Genomic DNA, 6512 nt, shown 5'->3' on the forward strand with positions numbered 1-6512 from the left:
TACGGGAACACTGATATCACGCCGAAGTCATTACACTATTACATTATTACATTATTGGATATAAACAGACAGCAGTCCTTAAGGCTTAATCATCGGATCAGACGATTGGAAAGACCATCTGGTAAGTCACATGTAGTGGATTTTTCGAGGTTTTTTTTCATAACATTTCTTGGCAAGTGTGGTAACATGTGTGGTTAGAAAGTTTAAAAATTAATTGAAACCGCCGTCAATAAATGCACTTTGACATTGAATTCTATTATAAAATCCAGCAGTAAAAAAGAATAAACACCGCCAAGCTAGGGTATGATGATAAGGACAACTGTAAATCTATTTCCAACAGTCAATGTCTTTAACCAAAGCTGAGGTTATTTCATTTCTATTTGATTGGCTACTAGCTTTCAAAGTCACATAAATAATTTCCACACTTCGTCACCCGCGGGATGTTTAATGAAAAAATACAATTCTTTTTAAACTAACAATTTAACACTTTTCTATGGAGCTACTGGAGCGACAATATTTTTGTTCCCACATAGTATTTTGAAAATTAAGGAGGTTGTAAGCTGCTAGAATGTCCAATAAAATTGGAATTGGTTTTAATCGATACTTTCAGACAGAAATATGATATTCCTATACCCGAGTTCTTGCAAATGTAGGGCACTGTGTTTTTGTTTGGAAGATGTTTCCAATGAAAAGATAACCGCCATTATATATATGCTGCTGAGTCCAATCCTACTCCTCAGTCAGAGGTATCCTAGGGATACGTTCACATAGATTCTAATTGATCTGGTTAAAGTTGGTCACAAAAATATAAGCAGAAAAATGTTTTATTCTTAGAGAAAAATCCTCGTACATCGAGGCCTTCGTCATCATGGAAGCTCGAGGAGTTCTGCTGCTAGTAGTTCTGTGTGAAAGTATTGTTTCTTCAAATGCTATGAAGGTAGGTTCAGACACTTGCTACAGTTTGGGTGCCAGTACCTCATGGAAATGCTAAATCAAATAGCGCAAAACACCCAGTGTGGTTTTGCAGTAATAGAGAATATCTGTATCTATACACTAGTGTGGGTGTGTGTGTGTATGTGTGTGTGTGTGTCTGTAAACTATTATTAATTAATTTTAAACCATTTTAAAACATTTCCAACTTTATTTTCAACGATTGGAAAAATGTTTTCACTAATCACTACCAATGACTTACCTTAAAATGTGCTCTTTTACTTAAATAATAATGTACATTTTTTCATATTTCTTTCCATATTCCATAGAACTCTAATATAAAGTTCACTGAACACTGGATTTCTAAGATGAAGGCGTTCTTTGACACTGTTGACATGGATGGAGACGGTGCGGTCACTAGAGAGGAGTTTATTGACTTAAGAGCGCAGCGAGCTCAAAATGTCTTGGAATCTTGGAGAGCCAAGGCGGTATATGGTATCATTTCCCATTCTTATCGAACCTGGTGGTCCAACAAAAACACCAACTATGCAACATCCATAACCTTTGAAGAGTTGATCCAAGCTGTTGAGAAGAAAGCTGATGATTCGAGTGAGGCAATCGACCAAAGCTCCAGGGATTGGTTCCACACATTTGACCTTGACTGCAATGACAAACTGACTGTGGATGAGTATTCCAAGTTCCTTTCGGTGTTCCGTAACACAGCCCCTGTTGGAGATGTATTTATTGCTATCGACCAGGACGGCAACGGTAGCATTGATGATGAGGAATTCTTGAACGGAATCCATCACAAATGGTATGACGCAGCGCCAAATCCTGGTGAATTAATAATGGGCTCCAGAAATTGACATATTCAGCCGGAATTAAAAGGGTTTGCATTTGAATTTTATACTATTGGATTGCTAACGTCTTCTTCAATTTTTTCAGAAATTTCGCTACTTGATTTCTTTCACATTTGCACATACTGCTGTTGTGATACAGAAGTGTACACGCACTTTGCTTGATAAATTTTTCTAACTTTCAGGCATTTAAGCAGTACTGTACCTCAGATTTTAAACGTTTGGTCCTGGTGTTCTCTATTCAATTAAAAGAAACAAAGATGCACATGTATGTCTTAGAACTCTAACTCACCAGTTGTAAAACATGCGTTCCAATCGGATTGACCAACGTGTGCAATCAAAATTGTGCACCCAAAATAACGTTCTATTCTCCCTAAATTTAATATTGCATAAAATAACAATAAAACAAATGGATAATAAATAATAGAATGCAAGTCTTCCTATTTTTCGTAGCATGGTAATTAAGTATTGCTTACCACATGGTTTCTCACGTGTGGTTCTAACCAACGAGTGCTTACAATGTTATTCATCAGAATTAGTGTATCTATGTGTCCTACTTCACTTCGCAAACTATGAAAAAAAAAAAAAAACAACAAAACGTTAGACCTCTGGAACAAATGATTTTCATATGTTGTCCATTTCGAAAAATTGGAATTGCCTTATAATTGTATTCCTCAGCTATGTGGGGTATTTTATCATTACAGGGTAAACATAAAAAAAAATAAAGTTACTATTTTACGAGTGCTTTTTACAAAATTCTATTAAAAATTGTTCTTGATACAAATCAGCACTTCCAATTATGCTTTCAAATATACATGTACAAGCCCTTCTATTTTATATGTGGATATAATATGTAGTGGATGTAACGAATTTATATGTGGATCTAATGTATAGTGGTTGAACGAAAAAACTCATAAGTCACATTTTGTTGAAAGCACTCAAAGCTGTCTCATTTTTTTCACTTGACAACCCACATGCAAATTTAGTTTCATGTTACATCGAAAGATGAATAGGGTAAATCTATTCTGTAATGCAGGCGGAGATACAGGATTTACATTTGGATATGGGACCATCACTGAGCGCAATAAAACATTTCTGTTAGTCAAAAAATACATCACTCCTTCATAACAGCAGATCCGACAAGGGAACACCATTTAAACAAGCTGGTAAGTGATATTGACAACGGCACAGTTTGTAACCGACGTATGATTCTGTCAAGCTTACCCCCTTTTTTGAGCTCAATCCGCAAGTGAAATAATTTCTAGTTAAACATTTTGAGTGCCTGATGCACAAAATTTGGTCTAGCGTAAAGGTCAACTACTTTATAATTGAATAATCAATCAGATATTTCAGTATATATATCTTTCAGTACCCCCAATTTTGTACTTAGGTTGCAGGTTTGAATGTTCTTTGTAAAAGTGGGATAATTGTAATGCATATCTGCCCAAGGCATGGATCATGTTGTTTTGGATATCCCTGATTCATATTGATTCATAAATATCGTTGTTGTCGTAGTCTTTTCCTTTCTCCAAAAATATGATGTACATATATTTTCAGAAGCCCTGACAAGGAAAAATATAAAAATGACGGCCATCGTATTGGGAATTCTGATGCTAGTGGTGGTTGTTGCTTCAAATGATGTGAAGGTAGGTCCAGACATGTGTTCAAATATCTGTCCATGCCTGCTAGTTATCACCAGATGTTAGCTTAGTTTCAAAAGAACCATTAGAACCATAATGTGCTAACCTAGAAGAGCGCTTAATAGTCCGTCCGCCTCTTATAGGCATCCCGACGCATCGTCCTTGCAGGGGAACAGTAATTAAATCTCGGCTCCATTCGACCAGACGCGTGGGGGAGGCGGAGGACCATAACAGGATTAAGAGGTCTTCATTTCATGTAGGTCCGCCATATTTAGGCCGTGGACCAGTTGGCACTCGGATCTTCTCATTCTAAATGACCCCAAAGAGTAAAATCAGAACCCTCATGTTGCAACCAATGAATAAATATTTTAACCTAAAAATATCTTCTAGGAAATTCACAGTAATGATGTAATATGTTTTATCTTTATATATAACAAAATTAAGCATGATCCCTGTTTTTAAGTTATCTGGTGGTTGGGACGACGTCATTTTCTCTATAATTTTAAAAAGCATCTATAAATTCATGTTATTTTTCTACCCCTCTTACAAGCAAACATCCATAAGATGACAGTTAGGCAATATTTTTTTTCGAAAATCTTTACCAATATTTTCAAGGTAGGCATTTATGCGGTTTAGGGGATGTAAGAAATGGACCGCAGTGACTGATCTTATGGATTTAGGGAAATCTTCAATAAGAAAATACGATCTTATTATTCTGAAACAGCTTATATTAAGAGCTTGTCCACGAGAGAACCAGCCCAGGGTGGCAAGGTGGGGGTCAGCGGATTTCAACCAAATTTGTTGTATGGAGGCATATTAGGAAGTTATTCGTGAGTTAGGAAGGAATCCCAAAAATATCCTTTCTTCAGAGAATTATAGCCTATTATAAGTCATGGCTTATGTAGCCTCTTTGAGACTCCATTTTTACCTTGGAAAAATTATGATATATTTTGTGTAAATTAAACAAAAATGGAGAAAACTAAAAAATATTAGACCTTACAATCATTGAAAACAATCATTTGGCTTGCCACAGATATATGTAGAATTCAGATAAGACCCTGCTTGGGCGAGCCACACCCATTTATAACACCCCTCCCCCCAAAGTCCAATTTTGATACTACCATCTTTAATTGCATATATCTCCATCTTCACAGGGTTTACAGCTATAAAACTGCATGAATATTTTAGGCAGATATGGGTCATTCCAAATCAAGTTTCAAAAGTTACTGCTGTATTAAAACAGGTACTGAAAAATACCTCCAAAGTTGGCCATTTTTAAGGCAAAAAATCGTGGTGGATTCATTCAAGTCTATGTAGACGATAGGTTTGATTAATTTATTAAACCATTTTGCTCTACAATGATGTTACTAAATTAATAGGGCTGGTGATCATGGAAAGTGGGTGTGTACTAATGAATATCAGGTCAGTAGGTCAAGGTCACTGGGCTTCATATTTGTAAATTGCCATATATGGACTTCTTAATTTATATGGACAAAAAATTTAGAGGAAATAAATCATAGATTCTGTTACTTTGGAGAGGCACTGGCAATTAACTTGAGAGTTTACAAGATAATTTTAATATATATATATATATTTTAATATCATCAATTTGGTGAATACAAATTAAAATCTTAGTTTAGTAGCGATTTCTTTTTGGTGCAATATTTATTATATAGAGATCAGGATATGCCATAGTATTTATGATAGCAAAGCCAGAACAAATCTTTTTTAATTATCAAGAGTTTTTTTTTTAATCATCCACACCACTTTTTGGTGACTATTTATGAGCATACAGTAACTAAAAAATTATTCAATTTAGTTTATTGTTGTCTCAGATGAATAATTACAAATAATAAAAAAAAATCACAAAATTATAATATAGCAATACATGCAAAGCAGTGCAACATTAGTTGTGATCATTACAAACTATATCATAATGTAGCAAAACAAGATAATTTTCTATTCAAAAAGCAAAACTAACACAACCGCAAAATATATCCTGGTGTTATGAAACATCTTTGCAGTTTTGTATCAAACATTACAGCTCATAACATCAAAGTTTTTAATACATTCAAAAATAACTGCCGATTTTTTCTTCCTGAATAGTCTGTAACCCTCCTTACTGACATTTCAATCTCATCTTCATGCTCACAAATGCTAGGTTCTGCTGGCCTGTTTCTTGTGCCCTTCTAACCTCCTTCAGTAAAAACTCCTTTACTTTATTTGAATATAGTTTCAAAGGTTTAGATGACTTTAAAGCTCATCCATTGTGTAACTCAGTGAGATATTCAAGAGGGTGGAGTTCTCTCACAGCTGATGTGCTTTAAGTTTTTCTTTAGTCAGATTGTTGGCCCACTAGACTTTAATTTGGTCAAAAGCTGTTTTTTTTTTTTTTGGCACATTTCATAACTGTGGTCTAAAAAAAGACCTTACAAATACTCTTCAGTCTTAGTAGCAAAAGATTTCAGAGAAAACTTCTCTGGACAAGAAAAAATTTCCCTGTTTGTGATCTTGCTTGGTATAGTCCCAGTTGGCATATTTGCCTCAGAAAAACCCAAATTAACTTTAACATCAGTATCACTCATGTTAAAACTGCTCAAGGAAGGAAGACACCTTTTCTCTTGTTGTAGGAATCAAGAAAGCTAAATTGTTGTAATTGGACACTCCAGTCCATGCAGGTTTGGAAGATGTCTGTTTAGTTGGATGTAGAAAATGGCTCCAACTGCAGAAACTAGGGCCTCATGCATCTCCTCAGCATTTGTTATATTGTGGCTTTCATTTACATACATGCCTTTCTACAACAGCCATCATTTCCACACTAGTTTCAGTTTCTGCAAGACTTTGGACTCTTTTGCTGACCATAAGATCACTGTGTGTCAAATAACACTTCTCAAATATGCCTGAAATATAAATATAGCTTACTATAGACACATGAAAACACTTATCTGAAAGTTAATTGATACATTGATGAAAAATAAATTATTATCCCATTTGTCCATGTTTTATAAGTAAGGCATGGTTTCGAATATTAATTATGATGAGCCTAGCAATTTTGCCAAGACCAGCCCTAGCTTCAATCTAATTC

Source organism: Lingula anatina, chromosome 5, assembly GCF_051362555.1.
Source record: "Lingula anatina isolate TDL-2025a chromosome 5, LinAna3.0, whole genome shotgun sequence".
Classification (NCBI taxonomy): domain Eukaryota; kingdom Metazoa; phylum Brachiopoda; class Lingulata; order Lingulida; family Lingulidae; genus Lingula; species Lingula anatina.